Consider the following 22,180-nt stretch of genomic DNA (forward strand, 5'->3'; position numbering starts at 1 on the left):
GGCAGCCCTTAACTTTCATGGGGTATACAGGATCCATAAAACAAGAGTATCATGCTTCCCAGGTACAGGACCATGGGCATGGGCAACTCCTGATGGACCTATGAAAGGGTGAGGGAGAGGTATTGTTAGCACAACCATATGTTGCAGCACTACAGCATAATATGTGCATATATCCACTTGTACAGTAGCCACTGTTACTGGCTGTATTCCTGAGATTTAGAGTATGTGTGCACAACTGAGCTTAAACCCCAGCCCCCGGATGCAGATAATCTTGACACCCATGTAGAGGTATGTATAGCCTACCATAATGACTGATAAAATATTAAAATGGTGGACACAGTAAGCTTACCTGGACTTTCCTCTGCTGGGGACACTGTGGCACCCACCTCCATGATGTATGATGTGATGGATGCCTAGGAGCTGTCATGTGTTCCTAGACTCACCAGGAAATCCTCTGTGGGGAAGAGTGGTTGGGCCACTCTAGGCCCTCCATCACTGATGGCATGATCCATGGCAACATCAGCTGTCCTTTGTCAAGCGGCATTTACCATATCTGTGGCTCTGTGTCACACCTGCTCATAAGTCCTGTCTTGCTGGCCAATCTGATTGGTATCCTACACAAGATCTGACCACAATGCTGCCTGTTGTTCATGATTATGCCTCCCTATGGACAACAACATCTGATGATGCTGCCTTAGTGGGCCCATTTGTTTACCTTTGGGGTACTTGTTTCCACGTGTTTGTGCAATGTGCCACAGGTCTGTGTGTATCCAAAAGTCAATGATATATTAATTACTGATTTACTTAAAGTAGAACCATTAAATACTCTTAATAATATACTTGACAGGTGGAATGCATCATAGGTAGCCAATCACACAGCCTACACCTACAGCAGAGCCCAACAAAAGTTGCAAACACCCTACAATCTGATTTCTCCACCAAACACTGCACCAGTGGAGTACAGACTTGGAAATTCTAACTGAAGGCTTGCTAGGAGCTGCTGCAGGTCTGCTGCATCTATATGGGAACACATTACAGGACCAGATATGTGGATGTCCACTATGTACAGATTTAGCACACCCATAATGGCCTGCACTACCCACTCCTCCCTCACACATCATAACCCACATTCTGGCAACATACTACATGTGTGTATATAGTAGCACTATGGGGGTATGTCCTTGTGTGCTGTGACAGAATCTGTTGTATGTTCTTACACCCAGCACTGCAGTGAATGTGTCCACTATGGGCAACCTCCCACTACTATGTCATACAACCACTGCCAGACAAATAGCAGTGTGCTATTACAACTACTATATGGGAGCAGTCCAGCAACACCAGTGTGCCACAATGACAGAAAGCAATGCAAACCTGCTGTAGAATACATTCTCTGTAGGCATCATACCTCTTCAACTATACAGAAGTTTGCAGAATGTCAACATGTTTACATCATATTTTTGGTCATTTTCACACCACATTGTGGATTTCTGACAAAAGATTGACCAATCATAGGTTCATAGGTTCATAGGTTCATACTAGGCTATCTGCCCTAGGGCATTTATAAGCCTAGCCAGAGTGTGTGTGGCTTTCACCACCCCTTAGGATGAGAATACTATACCCATTAATTTGCTGTGCCTCTGTCCAGCAGTGATACAGAGATGATTCCCGGGGTAAACCTACGATCTCCCATCCACTCGTCAAGATTTTTCTTGAACAGAGTCAGTGAGGGGCTCTGCCTCACATGGACTGGGATTCTGTTCCATAGTGTAGGGAGTCTCTGGGTGATGAATCTGTCCCTCCAGCACGTCCTATTTATATCCGTGTTGAGGTTTAAGTCTCTTGCTCTCGTGGCTCTGGTGGATTTGGATTTTTGAGGTGGAGCATGTCCATTAATCTCGGGTTGGACATGGCCTTGTATGTCAGGCACAGATCACCTCTGAGCAGATGGTATGCGACTGAATAGAGCTGGAGTTTCTTCAGTCAGGCATCGTATGACATATGTTTGAGCCCTTTATCCTTTTGGTGAGGAACTTTTGGGGTCTTTCCAACTGCTGCAGGTGTCGGGTAAGGTACATTCGAATGGGGCGTTGTACTCAATCATTGGTCTGATAAGTGAAGAGTACAGGGGTACAATGACCTCTCCTGATCTGGATGTGAATCCCTTCATGATCAGGTGGGCAATGTAGAAGGTCTTCCTAACCACTTTGGCAATGTGAGTGTCAAAAGAGAGGTTACTGTCAACTTGGGTCCCCAGGTCCCTGATAACTTCTTCCGTGTTTAATGGATTACCACCTATGTGGTAATTAGGGGTTACCTTGTTTTTCCCAAAGGGTATGACTATACATTTTTTGGCATTTAGCTTAAGGCCATGGCTCTGGCACCAGTTATCCATTTCTATGAGACCTTTCTGGAGGATGTCTGTGTCTGATGGAGTGTCAATTATGGTGCCCAGGTTGCAGTCATCTGCAAATTTTGTCAACCACAATCCCCCTATGTTTGCCTGCACTTCAGAAAAATAAATGCCAAACAAGAGGGGGCCCAGGACTGAGCCCTGTAGGACACTGCTTGTGACCGGCTTAGAGTCTGACATGGCACCAGCAACTCTAACCCTGTGTGTTCTGTCCTTGAGCCAGTTTGCAACCCATCTTGTGACATATGGGTTTACATCTAAGCTGGTGAGCTTTTCTATGATGCCCGAGTGGGGTATTGTGTCGAACGCTTTTGCTAGGTCAAGGTAGGCTGTGTGAACTGCCTTACCCTCATCAATGGCCTTAGTGACTGCTTCGAAAAAGTCGACCAAGTTCAAGAGGCAGGATCTGCCCTTGACAAAGCCAAATTGGGTAGTATCCAGTGTCTGTAGGTCCCCAATGTCTTTATTTATGAGTTCCATTATGATCCTCTCCATAGCTTTGCAGACAAGGCTCGTCAAGCTTATGGGGCGGTAATTTCCAGGGTCCGTAGAAGCACCGCCTTTGTGGAGTGGGACCACAGTTGCCGTCGCCATTCTTTGGGCATTATCCTGTAGTAAGGCTAAGATTAAACAGCAGCCTTATGTGTGGGTTTAGTTCCTCATTGAGTTCGTGTAGCACACATCCGGGGACACCGTCCGGTCCCATTGATGCTGTGTTTTTGCTTTAGAGAGAGCAGCTCTCACCTGGGCATCTGAGATGTTTGGGAGGCTAGACTCTGGTGGGATAGATATTTCTCCTTTTGGGGAGGGAGGGAGAAATTTGCACTGAACCTGTCTGCCAGTATGTTGGCAATGTCTGTGGGTTCAGTGATTTTTTATCATTTTGGACTAATTCTGAGCATATCTGGGAGTTTCCACCCAGGTTTCTAACATAGCTAAAGAAGGCTTTATGATTGTCTTTTGTGTCATTAGCAATTTTTCTCTCAAAGTTGGCCTTGGATGATTTTATGAGTGATCGTAGTTTTTTGCTAGTATTGATCAGAGATGCCTTCCCATTTAAGGATTTTGCTCTGTCATGTAGTAGCTTTCTCCTCTTGTTGTAGAGTTTGTTTATGGCTGGAGTCCACCAGACCGGGCGCCTGCCTTTGGTGGAAAGGGTCTTGATTTTATTAGGGATTGCTTGATCCATACATTCCTGGAGGTGCTCGTAGAAGGCATTTGTAAGGGTTTCAGCAGCATGGGTTGTGGTTTCCACTGGCTCGGGGGCCTTGAAGGATACCACTCCAGTCTTAAGAAATGTGAAGTTTGCTTTTGAGAAGTTCTTCACTGTGGTCTTTTTTGCTGGGGGTGGGGGCGGGATGTGGATCTCCAGTGAGATTAATTTATGGTCTGATCTCACCAATGAGGGGTATACTTCCGGTGTGGAGCATTTTGTCTCCGTGTTTGTGATGATCAGGTCTAGTATATTTTCTCCTCTTGTGGGAATGGTGACTAGTTGTTCCATAGCATTTGAGTTTATGAACTCAAGGAACCTTTGGGCTAGGGTGTTGGGGCTTGAGTAATGTTCCCAGTCTATGTTTGGGTAGTTGAAGTCACCCAATATGATGGTATTTGGAGAGACATTTATACTCTCCAGTGTCTTCAGGAAGGCTGTGTGGGTTTCCTGAGTTTGTGAAGGTGGTCTGTAGCATGATACAAACTGTAGGGCAGTTTTACCTATGGTTAATTGCACCTGGATGGTCTCCGATGCTTCGTGCGTTGCCACTAACCTGGAGGTGTGGGTATCCTTTATGAATATGGATACTCCCCCTCCTTTTGTGGTTCGGTCCGGATTTTGGGGCCAGAACGCATGATATGAGGTATAACCTGATAGTGCTGGGGTGCTCTCAGGAGCCTTGAACCAGGTTTCAGTCACAGCACAAACATCGATGTTCTCCATACTGAGGAGGGCTTCGAGGTGCATCTTGAGGTTTAGACTTCTGGCATTGAGCAGTATTACCCTTAGTTTTTCTCCATTTTTGTTTTCTAGGGCGGTAGGTTTATCATTTGAGCCTTGCCTAAAAATGCACTATGGGGTGGCAAGAGCCTTTGCCAATATCCGGAAGCCCAGGGTGACAGATGCAAGCCGTCCCTTGCGAAGCAGCGTGGCTTGTCAAGCATGTCATCCCAGGCAGACAGACATTGGATAACCCTTAGAATGACACCAGTAATTAAGCCAATTATTAAATCTGATCATTTTGTCTCTGTATTGTGGCATCATTCTTGGTGAGGGTAGGATACTGCTCAGGGTCAGGGTCATACCGGCCTGGGCTACATAATCTGAGAGCTCCTCTATGTCTCTTTTCATGTAGTCCAGGGATGTACGTCTCAGGTCGTTCACACCGGCATGGACAATGACTGAGTCATACTTGTACTTGCTGTGGAGTGACCTGAGTGCTTGTGTTATGTGGCGGATTCTAGCGCCTGACAGGCAGCTAACTGTGATCTTTTCCTTGTTCAGTCTGGTGAGAGGGATGTCAGTGTGTCTGACTATGGAGTCACCTATAACAAGTGTGTCTGGCATTGTGTTTGGCCTTAAGGGCTGTGACTGTTTAGCACACTGACTTTTGAGAACTATGTGTTGCATGTCTTATGTCTTGAGGTGGCAGTTGCTTGGGTGTCTGCTTTGGAGGCCTCTGTAGTTTTGGTAGATTTTTGATCAGTGCCTCCGAGTATGTCTTTGTGTGTTTATGTGTTTGTTTTGCAGTTGTGATAGTTCTATGTGAAACTGGGTTTGTGGTGTGCGTGGTTTCCTTCTCCTCCTGTCTGGTCTTGCCAGTCCTGAGTTGAGAGAGCTCAGCCTCCAATTTGGCTATATAGTTGCATCTCTCACATGTATTTGTGTTTTGTGGGAGAAGGAGTGGGTTGTCTGTGTACATGAGGCAATTGTAACATTGCCTCAAGATGCCCAGATTCACCAGCTGAGCAGGAGAGGACGCTAGCAACTGACCCTTCGACATGCTAGAAAAAGTGAAAAAGTTTGCTGTGTAACTGAGTCAGAAGGGACCTATAGGGAAATGGGTATTCAAGGGGATTCTAGGCTAATGTAGTACTTTGTTTAGTATACAAGTACTTTACCTATATAAAAATGCTTTAGGAGCAAGTGCTGAGCTATTGAGACAGAGAATAGACTGTTTAGATTGCAAGTAGAGAAGTTCTAAGGGATTGATGGTTGATGTCAGAAAATAAAGACAGACATCTGAGTTTAATATGTCATACCCTTTAGAACACAGTTATGCTACTGTAATATCTGTTATTCTATTCACTTTCTTACTTCTTATGAGCAGTAGTTACAGTGTCCCTAATTTTTGGGCCTTTGTCCCTCCATTAATTATGGCTTTGTTCAGATTTCTTGCTGTAACTAGTTGACAGCTATGTTAGGCATAGCTCTCAGTCAGACATGGAACAACATCAACAGACTCATGGACTTAGCCAGCATACATGAGGGACAATCAGGGACACTTTTAAAATGTTAGAAGTATTTATGTGAGACATTGACAGAATGAGAGAAGATGAATTAATGTTCATCATCTGATGTTACAGGAGTATACACCCTTACTTACTGTCACTATGTATTATGTGTAATTCACTAGCTTCTCTACAACAGCCAACCATTGTAGGAGGGAATAAGAGTGACAGAGCTAAGATGTGAATGGAAATCAGGGACATTTGAGAGGCACGCCTGTAGGTGTAGGACAGCAGAGTATCAATGGCATTTCATCACCATAGATCTAGGATAGGTTTACTGCTGTAATCCCTATTCCCCATACCTCTATCCTCCCATCTGCATCCTGTTATATGGAGAAATCAATTGCATACCTGGTTGAGTACAGTACTCCTTTGTTGAACTTTGCTTCTGGTTATCTTTTGAAAATATGCTCTCTGTGTGAGGTGAGTCTCATACAGACTTGTTCCCCATAACCAGCTGCTTGCCTTTTTAAGGTACTGCTCATTAGCATTTATTTGCCTGTGCACCAGTCTGTGGCTCTGATATGCTAACTGCAACTAAAGCAGCTGAATTGTACTATCATTAGCCAATGACATGCTGCCACAGTGCAACATATAAGGCCTTCATGTAGACCTGGACCCCTTTCTTAGCTGTTAAGATGGACATTACTGAGGTGTGGAGACTACAGCATCGCAGAGGGTAGGTACCATAACTGTCAACTATAAAGGTTTATGCAGTATGTCCAGAGTTTCACCTCATATGTGTGGTCATTGTCCCATGACATTGTGGTCATCAGGCAATTCACTGACAAACATTGTGGGTTGAGGTCAGTAATGGAAGACACATACCCCTCAGAATATGCATGCTAATGCAATAGCTGTTATTCTATCAACTTACTATCTATGTAGGAGAAAACTGTAAAACATGTCCCAATCTCTGGACCTTTGTCTCCCCATTAAGTATGCTTGTGTCCAGATTCCTTGTGCTGGGGGGGAGGGAAGTATAGTAGGTCTGTAGTAGCTACCTTTACATACAGGTGTGTGTGCTACAGGCTAGAGCTGCTGCTGCTGCAGCCTAGAACACATAGGGAGAGTGTGAACACTTTGGAGGACAACAGGTTGTACATGTAACTGTAGCAGCTGTGTCAGACCTGTTGTTATGGCAGAGCCAGGGTAAGGGTACCCTTTACAGTCCAATTGAGGCATGTGATTAAGATACATCTGTTATGCAGCAGTACCAATAACAGAGTAGTAGGTGACATATAGTTATGCTATATGGATATGTGCAGTGTGTCCCTACCTACAGGCCTTTGACTTGGAAAACTGGATAGTAGTTTATTAATTATCAGTAACCTGTGCAGATAAAGATTGCATGACTCAGTCATTAATTGCTGTCTTCACAATAATATAATTGAACTGCAGCACAAGATGCGTGGCAAAATGTACTGCTTCATAGGCATTTAACATACTGAGCTACTGAATCACTGTGACATTAGCTCTATTTGCAAGGTATATGCGCAGACATACAGGCTGTGACACACATTGTCTGTATCCATCAGTATGTGCATGGCTTTCAATGGCTGTATTTCTGTACCAGGGTCCAAGTTGAACATGCTCTTTGCCATTGATGCCTTAGCAGGTGTCTTTCTACATGTTGCTGATACAGGGGCAAATTTGCCTGCTATGACAGGCCTCACTTACATCCATTTTTATGTTTTTGGCTGTCTAGTGGTGTATTATTTCACCAGAGTCCAAGGTACACTCCCATTTTTCCCATTAATTTTTAATTCCAGTTTGCATGGTGCAGAGTGGCACACAGCTCTGCTGTGACATGCCTAATGACTGTAAGTAGCAATCACTATGTTTTGATGAAAACACCTGTTTTAATTAATATCTGTGTAACATGGCAGGTTAATGCACTTGGTTCAAAACATAGCAGAGGTGTTACATGTGACTTACAATATTATAAACACATATACTCATTACAGCTTTATTTAGCACACTGCACAGCTCCACACTAAAAAATATAAAGAAAAGAAAAAAGGGGAGATAGGGAAATGGGATAATGGGAGCAAGCAGGAGAAAAAACATAGTGAAAAGCAGGTAAGGATGTGCAGGAAGGGTGTAGGAAAGAATCATAACTACCCATTTCTTGTACAACAACAGCAGTGCACTTTGACAGATTTTTGTAGATGAATTTAAACTCTCAAACCCCAGTGAGATGGGGTGAAGACAATATAACTGTGTTGACAAGCCATTTGAACCAAATTACTTGTGTCCAGTGGACACATGTGTGAAACGGAGAGCTATATATATATATATATATATATATATATATATATATATATATATATATATATATATATATATATATATATATATATATATTGGGACTGGTGCCCATTTATTTTTTTATTAAGTTGAGAGTGGAATGTTGGGGAAAAACTTTGGTACATGTGGGGAGGTAAGTTGGGTAGGAGAGGATGCATTCATGGAGAGACAAGACAGACAAGACAGCAGACAGGGGCAGTTTGTGACACATGAGGAGTGTTGTGGAATCCAAGTTGCACTTTCCTCCAGATGGCAGCATTATGACTCACGTCCCCACCCATGGGACTGTTGACACTGCTCCTTCACTGCCCCCAGGGTGACTGTGCTGGAGGCTGGGCTCCAAGGTGAGGCTACCCCACCAGGTCAGGCAGCATGCTCTCAATCTGGTGCAGGTAGCTTTCATAGCTGCGATGAATGATCCTGTGCACCATGACTGGCAGTAGATCAAGGGTGACAATAGCCCCTCTGCCACTGCTCCCAGGGGGAGGCCGGGCCTCATCCCCTGAGGCAGTCCCACCCTATGCCACAGCTGGTGTAGGGGCAACAGAGGGAGCACCATTGGTCTGGGTTCCAGACATGCCAGGACCCAGTGCCATGGCCAGTTGAGGCAAAGTAGGCAGATCAGCCGGAACTGGCCTACCCTGACATGCTGTGGTAATGGAGATATAGCAATAAGCATAGGTTAGTTGTGAACAAACCATTGTTAGTAATAATAGCATGGCAGAACATTGGAAATATCACAATTACATATCAATGCATATTATGTGAAACACAACAATAAAATACAGAACAGTCTGTATGTTAACAGGATGCCAGTAACAGTTACATCATAACATTAACAAAATAGGTAATTTAACAAGATATGTTAATATGCAACTATTATAATATATAACAATAATAAAACACATGTCCCAAAATACAGCTAATGTAACAACATATGTTAATAGAAAACCATAACCAATGAATAACATTAAGAAATAAATGAAGATAAGGGGTGAGGAGACAGAGAGAAAAACATTCCATTAGTATCTTTTCCGGTTATTTCCTTGACAACAGTACAACTGTCTAGTCTACAGGTCTGTATTTTGTTTATGTGTACAGTGACTACAAGTCACCTATAGCTGATGTAGCACATACATACCTCTCAAGCTATTTGCAAGGGGCACTATGGGCCAAGCAGTAACAACTGCGGGTACACAACTACACAGAAGACTTACACATCAGGTGGACCTATATAACTACCAAGGTGCAATGTGGGCTGATTTGGTGATACTTTGCTATCTAGGTAATCGTTTCCATGGTAATCCTGTGACAGACGGATTACTCACTATTAAGTACATAAGATGATATTGTGACACTTGAGAGACATGTATGTGTACAGTACAGACACTAAACAGCTGTCCTGCCTTGGTTTGCAGGCATGATAATAGAACCCAATAGCAGTGACTGCAGGGAACATCTGCATAGAATGCATTAATTGACTGCAGCAACTTTTAACAGTCACTCTAGGCATACAGCCATACCAGGATAACATATTTTATTTCTGTCATAACACTGCTGATGAACACATTCTTGCTAATGATTTTAACAGTCTATGACATCTAAACACACACTTATCTAGTCATAATATGGGCTACCTCACCCATTTACCTGTAGTTCCTGTGGAAAGAGAAACTGTGAGCATTACATGACTGCTACTGTAATATTTACTGCTACATACCACTGGATTCAAACCCTGGACTGCGTGTGGCAAAATGTACTATAAACAGAACATTTAACAAACTGAGCTACTAAGTTGCTGATGATTACTGACTGACTGATATTTGCCTAGAGCTCACCTGGAACCAAAATATGACCTGGTAGTGCTACTACAGTGTTATACTAGACTGTAGTGACAATAGAAAGCATGTGCATGAAATACAAGCATTACACAGATAGTAGGTAAGTTGTATTTCAGTATCATATCTGTGAAGTCAACAAACAATATCAGCTCATGGAGTGGGCTACCTCACCCATATACATTTATTACCTGATGTCTGTAGATGACAGAGCACTGTGTGACCAATACTGGCCTAGAGACAGCCTTGAACAGTACTTATATGAGTTAACCAATACAATTTGCAGCCATTACATTTGCATTCTACAGCTATTACAGTGTTATACTTGAGTGCAGCTCTTTACCTTACAGCCTCAATGCATACAGCTGTACTGCAATGATTACGACAACAGAATCCTGATGTGCACCTTTTCATTTGGTGTTATTGGTATTGCTTCATGTTTTTATTACACTACATTTGGCATTGTTCACTTATTGCAATACAGCTCTAATTCCACATTTATTGCACTACAAACTTTATTGTATATATGTTAATGCAGTTGTTGGTATTGTTTCATGTTTTTATTGCACTACAGCTAGTATTATTCATTTATTGCACTACAGTTCTAAGTCCACATTTATTGCACTACAGACTTTACCATATATACTTTATTGCAGTTGATGCTTTACTCTTTCTTGCTTATTTCAGTACAGTTAGCATAATACATCTGTACTCACCATACTCACAATGCAAGCTGGCCAAGTGCCCTCCATGGGACTCAACACTGCGAGCCCTCTCAGCTGCAGTTGTTGGGAGAGACGTACGCCATTATGCCTACCAGTTTTGCAGACATTTAGATTACATATTGGTAAAAGAGAGGGAAAAGTATTTACATACTTGTGGGGCATTCCCTGCCCTCCCTTCTTCCACCAAGGTGTCCAAGAGTCCCATCATCTGTCTTTTCAGGTCATCATGATGGTGACAACTCTGCTCACCTGTGCGAGGGATACCAGTGACCCTGGTGAGTTCTCTGGCCAGCTGGTCCCAGGCCTCTGCCTTACACTCCGAGCCCTTGAAACTGCCCTGCAGCAGCCTGTCATCATGTTTTTTCATAAAGAGCCCAACTATGACCCTGGACTCCAGAATGCCTCAATGCTGCACCCAGAAGTGCACACCTTCATCACCACCAGCCACAGTATACCTTCCGTTGACAGAACTCCAATGGATTCTGCTGTATTCCTGCCTATTAGACTTAATATAGGCTGTTTTTGCACTCTTACACTTCATTGGGCAACATTCAAAAAATGCCCCATCGCTTAGCACCACATAAACCAGTGCAGCTGAGCTGAGAAGTGTATAAACTGGCAGAACCGTAGTCTTAGCAGAGGTTAGCAACATGCAAACCAGCCAAGCAGAGCTGAGCAGCCACAAACATTGACAGTCATTACCATGTTTATGCGGTGCTTAGCAGGTCTAAGTACAGTTGAGCAGAGCTTAGCAGAGTGCAGCAGGGCTATCTTTTATAAAAAAATGCATAATATGCATATCAAAATTAAATACATATTTTCCCTTCCATGTATTCAAATCGTGGACCTACTGCACATAAAGCTGTAACTCTACCTGTTTATCAGAATATTAAGAAATCCAGCATACCTTCACATATACCACTAAGCTATACTGATTCAATAACGTGTTCCTCAGCTCTCCCTGGGCAACATGCCATCATTAATATGCATGGCGCACTGCCAAGGGGGTGCCGTGACCACAAACATGGATACAATCCACGTAGGCTCTACATGGTGCCTACATGGATTTTATTCAATCCTGGTGAGTAACTATTACATTTGTAATATTTTGTAAACAACTTACAGCAACCACTCAAGTCACCCACATAGTGTTGGCAGCATTTTATTCATCTAGGTGAGAGCTTTCATATGAGGCTAAGGAGTTCTGTCAGTGTAAGTTGTTGAGATATTTAAAAAATTGTGAAAATTATATCTGTATGAATGAATATCATAAAACAACAGTTACTATATATTTTGTAATGGAACCACAAAAGGAAGGCACAGTCTTCAAGCAAAGATCTATACTTATATATTTACCTGCACTAGTCAGATGTCAAATATTAATGCAGTTGAGTTTGCTATTGTATAAGCTTTAAGATGAAATATTTCAAAACTTTGTACATAGCATGGTTTTGGAATTATTGATGTAAATATGATCAAGCAATATTTGACACTTAGAGACGTCAGTAGGAGTTAACTGCAGATGCACCTGGAGGTGTCACTCAGATGAAATGAGTTAAATAACATGCAGAGATATAAAGTTTCATTATTCTGTGGCAGGGCAACCTACCTGCTTGTATGAACCTTGGCTGTAGATGATAGTCATTGCTGAAGTGGCACTCCAACCTCATATGTAAAAATGGGAAAAGAGGTTGTGGATGGATGTATATAAAGCTGCATTATTAAAGGCCATGCAGAGTTTGAAACCTTCTTCACAGAAAACAAAGCTGCAAAAAATAACATTTTATTTCTTTCTGTAATGGAATGAAATATATTTCATTCATGTATTCAGTAGCTCACTCTGTAAGTAACTGTAATGACAACACAGCAGAGGGACTTTTGCTACTAACAGATGTTCAGTTTGACCTCCTTTCCTCAGTGCAGGTTGCATACACAGACAGATACTCATCACCACTGAATGTAGACAATAATTGTAGCTTAAATTCAAAAATAAATGCCAAAAGGCATGTCATTTGTAGTTGTGATCATTCAGGCATTCTATTGGTACTACTATAGCTGACACTGTTGCTAATAATGTATATATGTCCATGTTCATGCCATACCATGAAGTCATCTTTCTGACCTGGACATGTGGATTTTTTTTTTAAATCATATTTACAGTCTTAAATGTATACTTTATAGCTCTGGTATATTAGGCAAATTGTTCAATTAGTCTGTTTGATTGTAGTTTTGGCAGACCCTATGGTTGTCTTCTATTTGCATGAATGCTGAATTTGAATGAAATAGCATTTGGTCAATTACTGCATTTTACTGAAATGCTATTTGGCTGAATGGGTTTGGTGTGTTACAAGTGCAAGAAAGTATTTTTATTGTTAGATGTTGGATTTGGGTCTACAGCAGTACCAAGGTTTTAGTTTGATTACTGTTAGGTTAATGTTAGTGTTAGGGTTAGGTTCAGGATTAGGTTACGTTTTAAGGCTGGGTTAGTCTTAGGGTAAGTTAGGATCTGATGCTTGGGGTAGGCATAAGTTAATGGTTAGATTAAAAGATAACAAACAAAGAAAATCTTTTTCCCATTTCTTCCCCATATTAAAAGAGTATGTGTTAGAAGTTTCTCTCCATCTGTGGCAATTATGTCCTAGTCATCTTTGTCATTACATACCATGTTGGTGCTAAATAAAATTTCATAATACCTTTTCCAGGAATTTGTTTCTCTTGCTCTTACATTACTTCATCTGTCAAAGCTGAAGGTTTCTTACCATGGAAAATACACATATCAAGGTATCTGTAGGACTTTTTTGTTATTTCACATCCATGCTGCATTGTTGCCCTCATCTGGGGCCATAAATCTGTTAAGCTTTTTATAGTGTGAAAGTCAGGAAACTTGATATCCATTGAGATAAATCTCAATAATCATCTGAGCATCATAAATCAAGAATTATACAATGACTCCCTATTAAAATTCGAAAATGTGCCCAAACCCAACCAGCATGCCCATTGTAAATCCCACAATATACCAACGGAAAAAGGTCCAGTCGCACAAACTTTTTTCCGTTGGTATAAAGTGCCCCAAAACCTTTTTATTTATTTATTTTTTTTATTAAAAAAAAGAGAGAAAACGGAGCAACGGAGACTTTCATTTTTCTGTTGCTTCCGTTTCAAAGCATTGATGTACTAGGTATGCATGGGACGTAAGTTCCATACACATGCGCAGTACATCAAAATGAAGAAGCAGTATACCACAACTGGCGGAAGATCAGTATTCCGCCATTATACAAAGACATTATTGAAGAAAAGTAAGTTTTTTTTTTCTTAAATAATGTTATTGTATAATAGCAATAACCAACTCCGTGGTTGTGGTATATTGAAGATTTACCCACGGTTGCCTTTGAAGCCCTCGTGATTAAACCACACCAACCATGGATAAATCTTCAATATACCACACCGCGTCATCGGTTATTGCTTAAACATAATACAATGGAATAATTCAAGAAATGAATGTGGAAGGAAGACATTACCCAAAACTCAAAGAATTCTATTTAAAATGCTTTATTATCACAGCTATGTCTGTTTGCCTTTTCATAGGTTCATAGGTAGGTACTAGGCTATTGGCCCTAGGGCCTGTATAAGCCTAACCAAAAATGTACCCTGGCTTTCGCCACCCAAGAAAATTATTTTCCTGTGCCCCTGTCGAGCGGAGCCACAGAAGTGATCCCTGGAGTAAATTTCCTATTTCCCATCCAATCATCAAGATTTTTCTTGAAGAGTGCTAATGAGGAGCTCTGTTTGACATAGATAGGTAGTCTGTTCCAGAGTATAGGAAGTCTCTGGGACAGGAATCTATCCCTCCAGCATGTTCTGTTTATTGTGGTGACAAGGTTTAGGTCCCTAAAGCGTGTAGCTCGGAGGGATTGGGATTTCTTTAAGTGGAGCATGTCCAACAGCTCTGGGTTTGACATAGCTTTGTAAGTTTGGCACCTCTGAGTAGGTGATATGTGACGGAGTAAAGCTGGTGTTTTTTGAGACGGTCTGCGTAGAGCATCTGTTTGAGGCCAGTAATCCTCTTTGTGAGGTATTTCTGTGGCCTTTACAGTTGTTGTAGATGTCTTGTGAGGTACATACCAAAAGTGGAGTTGTACTCTATAATGGGTTTAATGAGTGATGAGTAGAGGGGAAAAATGACTTCTTTTTTTCTGGATGAGAAACCTTTTGTGATAAGGTGAGCCATGTAGAAGGATTTCCTGACAACTGTGGCAATGTGATTATCAAAGGAGAGACTACTGTCCACCTGTGTCCCAAGGTCTCTTATCACATTTTCAGTGTTAAGTAGACTACCAGCTATGTGGTACTTCATGGGTACAGAGTTTTTACCAAAGGGGATGACAATACACTTTTTGGCATTGAGCTTCAGGCCATGGCTTTGACACCAGGTATCTGTCTCAGTGAGGCCCTTTTTTAGTATGTCCACATCGTTAGGAGTTTCAATTATGGCTCTGTTAGCCAAAGACCTTCTGTGTTAGCCTGTACTTCAGAGAAGTAGATACCAGACAGGAGAGGACCCAGGACTGAACCCTGTGGTACTCCACTTGTCACTGGTCTGAAGTCGGATTTGGAGTCTGCTACTTTCACTGTGTGGGTTCTGTCAGTGAGCCATTTGGCAACCCATCTTGTGACATAGGGATTTATACCTAGTTTACTGAGCTTATCTATAATTCCAGAGTGGGGGATGGTGTCGAAAGCCTTGGCAAGATCTAGATAAGCTGTGTGAACCACTTTACCCTCATCTATGGCTTTGGTGACTGCTTCAAAGAAGTCAATCAGGTTTAGGAGACATGATTTGCCTTTTACAAATCCAAACTGGGTAGGGTACAGAGTTTGGAGATTACCAATGTCTTTGTTTATGACTTCCATGATGATACGTTCCATGGCCTTGCAGACCAGGCTTATCAGGCTAAAAGGGCAGTATTTCCCAGGGTCCGTCATGGCTCCACCTTTGTGGAGTGGGATAACCATCATGGTGCGTCATTCAGTGGGCACAAAGCCTGAAGTGAGGCTATGAGTGAATATGGTACTTAGGTAGGGTGCCAGTTCATTTTGTAGTTTGTGTAGAACACAGCCTGGGATATTGCCAGGTCCTATGGATGCTGTGTTCTTGGCTTTGGAGAGTGTGTTTTTACCTGTGCAGCTGTGATTACAGGAACCTTGCATTCTTCCGTTATAGAGATGGGCCCTCTAGGGGGTGAGAGGGGGGTAAAGTTAGCACTGAACATATCTGCCAGGATGTTGGCAATATCGGTTGGTTCTGTATATTTAGTGCCATTGTGCTGTAAATCAGAGCAGATCTGAGTGTTGCCATTGAGATTCTTGACATAGCTATAGAATGCTTTGTGGTTGTCTTTAGAGTCAGTGGCAATTTTGTTTTCGTAACTAGCTTTGGAGGATTTTATGAAGGATCTCAGCTTCTTACTGAGGTTGACCAGGGAGTTCCTCCAGTCATGGGATTTTACTCTTTTTTGCAACAGTTTCTTTCTTCTGTTTTAGAGTTTGTTTATGGCAGAGGACCACCATATTTGCTTCCTTTTCTTGGAGGATAGCATCTTGGTTCTATTAGGGATAGCATGATCCATGCACTCGTGTAAGTGCTTATAAAGTGCATTTGTGCAGGATTCAGGAGTCGTACCTCTATTATCCATCTGCATGGGTGTCATGAAGTTTGTCACTTCTGTCTTAAGAAGTGTGAAGTTGGCTTTGGAGAAGTTTTTTATGGCGGTTTCCCTAATTGGGGGTAGGGGTGGAATGTGGATGTCTAGGGTGATTAGCTTGTGGTCGGATCGGACCAACGAGGAATTGACTTCTGGTGTGGAACACCGGTTGCCCATGTTGGTATGACCAGGTCTAGGATATTGCTGCCCCTGGTGGGGGTGTGAATAAGTTGATCCAAGGCATTGGAATTTATGAATTCCAGAAAATGTTGTGCAAAAGATTTGGTACATGAGTAGTTTTCCCAGTTAATGGTGGGGTAGTTGAAATCGCCCATTATTAGGGTGTTGAGTTGTATCCTAAAACTTTCCAGTGTATCAAGAAATGAGGAGTGGGAATCCTGGGGCATGGTGGGGGGTCTGTAGCAAGCTACAATTTGGATTGCAGTCTTTCCCAGAGTTAGCTGCACTTGGATAATCTCGGATGCATTATGCTATGCAACTAGCCTGGAGGTGTGGATATCCTTAATGAATATGGACACACCTCCACCTTTAGTGCTTTGTTCTGGGTTAGTTGGCTGAAAGGTGCGGTAAGAATTTTATCCTGGTAATGCAGGGGTGCTCTCTGGAGCTTTGAACCAGGTCTCTGTCACTGCACAGATATCGATGTTCTCCATTTTAAGGAGTGCCTCAAGTGAGTGCATTTTGAGGTTTAGACTTCTAGCATTGAGTAGCATTACCCTCAGATTTTGCTTGCTTTTACCTGTTATGGTGCTGAATTTGTCATTTGAACCTTGCCTAAAAAAGGCACTATAGGGGTGGCAAGAGCCTTAGCCAGTATCCGGAATCCCAAGGGTGACAGGTGCAGGCTATCTCTGGCAAAGCATCGTGGTCTGTCGATCATGTCGTCCCAGGCAGACAAATACTGGATCCCCTTAGAATGACATCAGAAGCTTAGCCAATTGTTGAAGTCAATTATTTGGTCCTTGTACTGTGGTATCATTCTGGATGAGGACTTTTTTGTAGATTATTTAACATAGATATAAAAATCAAATATGTTAGGGTCTCTGCAAACCAGTCATTGACACCTTTACTAAGAAATGTTAAACCTAACAGAATTATAATCTAATAGTAAAACCTATGCTGATTTAGTCTTATCAGCAGGTATCTTGCAGTACATTATGAGCAAAAAGCATCTTTCAAAAAAATAACACAACGTCATGTTAGGATACCCATTCCCATGAGGGCATAAAAACTTAACAGTAGTAATAAGCAGGCAGCTTTAGAGTGTCATGACAAGAATAAATGTATGCTTTTTTTACCGTTTCTGATCATAGTGGTACTTAAAGTTAACTGTTATTGGATCCATTGGACATCCCATTTGATGGGGCTTGGTATAAGAAATAAAGTAAATATTTCCACATAATGTACTTTGTATATTTTCAGAGAAGGTAACTTTCAAAGCAATGTTTTATTTCAAAGACTAATTGCTTTATAATGGGAGATTTACATCAATAATTACGACATTAATAAATTTGTGTTATACCAACCTATGGAGTTTTTGACATCTTTGGGACACTTCCCTGACATGATAGAATTGTCAAGGATCCTACAGTTATGTTCTTGCATTTGTGTTACCTGTTTTTTTTTTTTTTTTTTGCACAGATGGAGCAAGCCCTGACTTTGACCCAGGTAACTGCAGCTCTGTTAGCACTGCACAAGCAGGGAAGGGTGGAATGTAGGTTTGAGGAAGTTTGTATACATTCAGGGACACATGAAGCAGTATGATTTTAATGATGTAGACCAAGGAAATTACTGCTCAGTGCTTTATGGAGAGAGTCACAGCTGCTTAAATGGAATGTCCCATGTTGAACTGAAGGGATGGCTTCCATAGTCAGCCCTTTGCATGTCCACTCCCCGGTGCTTTAATGGGTGAGCATAGGGTATTAGGGCTTAACAATAAAAATCTCAAAGAACCCTAATAGCTGTCTAAATGATGACCTCTCTCAATTGGCCTTACTGGTGATAGGGAAAAACAAGTATTTGCAAGTAAGAAGCAGCACAATTGTTTAGGCAGTAAGTTATAGAACTACTACATTCTGTAGAGGAACTGGAATAGATTCTCACAAGCTCCACATGTGCAGTTTATGACTCCTAGCAAATCAATGAATTAGACTAAGGCCTCTGAGCTTTCACTGAAAATGGACACATGTAGCAGTGTGTTTTACCCAGATGCAAGATAAACTAATGAGGTAATAAGGTTTATACAGTCAGATATGCAAAAATATCTCATTCACTGTATTAAAAAGAAAAGACAAAAATAAATATCTGCACTTCCATAGGTTTATAGGCGAATACAAGGCTAACTGCCCTGATGGCCATTATAAGCCTAGTCAATAACCTGAGGTCAGAATCAAACCCTTCCTTTATGTCTATGTGGTAAACAACACAAGCATTATACCAACCCCCATCAAACCCTGAGCCTTATGTTTTTAAGGTGGAAATGTTAACCATTACGCCAAACCCATTTAAATTGAGAATCAACCCTTGTATCTTGTCACTGTGAGGTAAACACCTTCACCATTATACCAACCCTTAATGTGTTACAAAAATTGGTTCATTAGTTTTAGAAAATGCTAGGGTAGACCATTATTTTTAGAGCACAACTCCGATTCCATTCCTTATTCAAAAGCATAAACAGATCTGTAATGAATGCATTCCGAACACTGTGTTTCATAGTTTCATAGTTTAGTACTAGGCTATCTGCCCTGGGGCATTTGTAAGCCTAGCCATAGTGATGTGGCTTTTGCCACCCCATGAAATGGTACAAAAATGTACAGAATAAATTTAGAATACTGTGCCTCTGTCTAGTAGTGACACAATGAAGGTCCCCTTATATAATAGAATTAGTTTACTGTGCCCCTGTCTAGCAGTGACACAGATGTGACCCCTGGGGTAAACTTATGATCTCCCATCCACTCATCAAGATTTCCCTTGAAGAGAGTCAGTGAGGGGCTCTGCCTAATATGAACTGGGATCTTGTTCCAAAGCATGGGAAGCCTCTGGGTTATGAATCTATCCCTCCAGCATGTCCTATTCATACTTGTGCCGAGGTTTAAGTCTTTAGCTCTCGTGGTCCTGATGGATTTGGATTTTTTGAGATGGAGCATGTCCATCAGATCCTGATTGGACATGGCCTTGTATGTCAGGCAGCGATCACCTCTGAGCAGGCGGTATGCTACTGAATAGAGCTGAAGTTTCTTTAGTCTGGCAGAATAAGACATATGTTGGAGACCCTTGATCCTCTTGGTGAGGTACTTTTGTGGTCTCTCCAGCTGTTGCAAATGTTAAACATGTCAGTGGCAACATTCTGCAGTGGTGGTGCTTGATGTGAAAATGACTGGTATTCTTTGCTACTCATAATGAATCATATGGGCACAGCTGCCTGTCATGCCACCTTCATGAAAGAATTTATTTTTTCTTTTGACATGCCTTTTTCACTTTAATGGGCATAGACCATCCATTTTTTGTTGAATAAACTCCAAACATTCTTTCTCATGAAGTATAAAAAATTGGAGATAAATTCTAGAATTGTGTGTGTGCGTGTGTGTGTGTGTGTGTGTGTGTGTGTGTGTGTGTGTGTGTGTGTGTGTGTGCGCGCGTGCATGTGGATATGTAACTTGCTGAAAAAAAGTATAAGCATAGAACAACATGCTTCATCATCTGCCTCTAAGGAAATGGTAGAAATGGTTCTTTTGACACAGTGGATCATGCAGGAGTGGACATAGGCCAAGTCCAGGAAAACAGCCTTAGTGAAAAAAATCATTAAAATGCACTCTCCAAGAAAAAAAAATTAAAGTTTTAAGGCAGCATTTTCTTTGCTTGACAATTCCCCTGCCACAATCTTCATGTTGGACCTTTGCTTCCTGATCCTCCCAAACACATACAAAGATTTGAGTAATCCACTTTTTAGTTTGTTATATGTAATGGGAAATGTAAACTCTGCAACTCTGGAAGCACTCAAAGTGATTTTGCTAAACCGACTCGTATACATGTAGGTAATAATATGACTTATAACCTACTCCACCTATCGGTGAACTCTAGATGCAAACAGGAAAACCAATCCCCAAGAACAATGCAAACAATGTTAGTATCAGTACAGGAAAATGAATCACCAAACTGCTGCAATACATTCTATTAATACCATGCAGTGTTGCCATTCTGCATATAGAAAATGTCAAGTGCATTAATAAAATTGCTTAGCATACTTCTAAATAGATTCATATAAGAATGCGTATACATATATAACTAAACATATGTACAGTAGATTGCTTGGCCAAAAGGTATAACCCACAGTTATTTTGAAAATGCTTTTTTTGTTAATGATAAATTATATTGCTATGATCACAAGTTAATAATTTATTCAGTTATTTCCAGAAAGCATCATTAATAGATTTAAATGTGTGATGGTCGTTTACTTTTAAATATCATAGCACTTCTTAATATGCACCGTAGTGAAGACATACACTAAAAAAGAATAAAGGTAAAATAAAAAAAAAAGATAATTAAAGGAATATATAATCCCAGAAACAGACAGTCAAAGCTTAAGAAATGTAACATGTATATTCATTTAATTTGTCCTGAAGCAGTCTAACATATTAAAGATTTATATAAATTCATGCAAAAGAGAATGAAATGCATATTTGGTTAAGCTCTTCAGTATTTAAAAAGCTAAATTGCACTAACCTTCACTGTAGCACACAAACCAAATTAGATAATAAGCTTTTTCTATTACGTTTTCCAAAACAGAACAGCTGGGAGTATTTTGAAGCAAGTTCCCAAATAGAATTCTTGTTCTTCTTTACTTTGTAGCTCTCTGAATGTTTTTCCCTGCACTTTCTTTATTTAGCATCTGTGAAGTGAGGGAACTTTGCTCCTTCTGCCAACATTTATGACCAGAAAATTATCCTGACTTGGCAGAAAGCACGTTTTTCATTGGACTCTGTTTTAGATGGAAAAAAAAATCCCTTAGACTTTTCAGTTTGCAAATGATGTTACTCACAACAGGAAAAAGGTCTCCTGTTGCAGTTGTTGGAGGGAAATGTACACTTTCCAAAACTTCATCTAAAATACATGTATATAAATCATTGACAGTCAGAATATGATATGGCTTATTTTTTTTTTTCTAATGTCTTTTCATAAAATTAACCTTAAGCAAACTATAGCAGGCACATGCAGAGATGCTGTGATACAGAAAATACATGTTATAACTGTGAAAGGGAAGACATTAGCATAAATATCTCACAAGCTTGGCAAGTAATACAACTACAAAAAAAAAGTGAGGAATGATGAATGAATTAATAAGGCACACTAGACAGAAATAATGTCTCCAGCCAACAAACAAATTAAAAATAAGTCGGCATCCTTCTGAGGAAGTCATTCAGCCAATGGTATGGCCTGTATATGTATGATTGAATAATGATTATTGTTTAGCTAAATCCTCAAGAAAAAAAAGGAGTTCAGCAATGTGAAGCTAGATGAACAAATAATTGCTGCAATATTGCCACTCCCATAAACAGACACACACACACACACGCACACATACACACGCACACACACGCACACACACACACGCACACACACGCACACGCATGCACATGCATGCACACACACACACACACACACATGCAC

General features: G+C 41.1%; 1 protein-coding gene across 2 annotated transcripts in view; it reads right to left on the bottom strand.

Moving 5' to 3' along the window:
- The window catches only part of LOC122810068 (pleckstrin homology domain-containing family F member 1-like), a 41,357-nt gene extending 19,944 nt beyond the window's left edge, over window positions 1-21,413 (bottom strand). The window contains exon 1 of one of the 2 annotated variants that reach the window (XM_044081560.1): window positions 21,236-21,413. The gene's annotated coding sequence lies outside the window, so the exon portion shown is untranslated. Of the gene's footprint in view, window positions 1-12,399; window positions 12,550-21,235 lie in introns of those variants that run through there. The other variant, XM_044081561.1, reaches the window with a different exon arrangement.
- Window positions 21,414-22,180: the final 767 nt, after the last annotated feature.

The sequence above is a fragment of the Protopterus annectens genome, chromosome 8.part1 (assembly GCF_019279795.1).
Source record: "Protopterus annectens isolate FY-2018-M chromosome 8.part1, PAN1.0, whole genome shotgun sequence".
In the NCBI taxonomy this organism is placed as follows: domain Eukaryota; kingdom Metazoa; phylum Chordata; order Ceratodontiformes; family Protopteridae; genus Protopterus; species Protopterus annectens.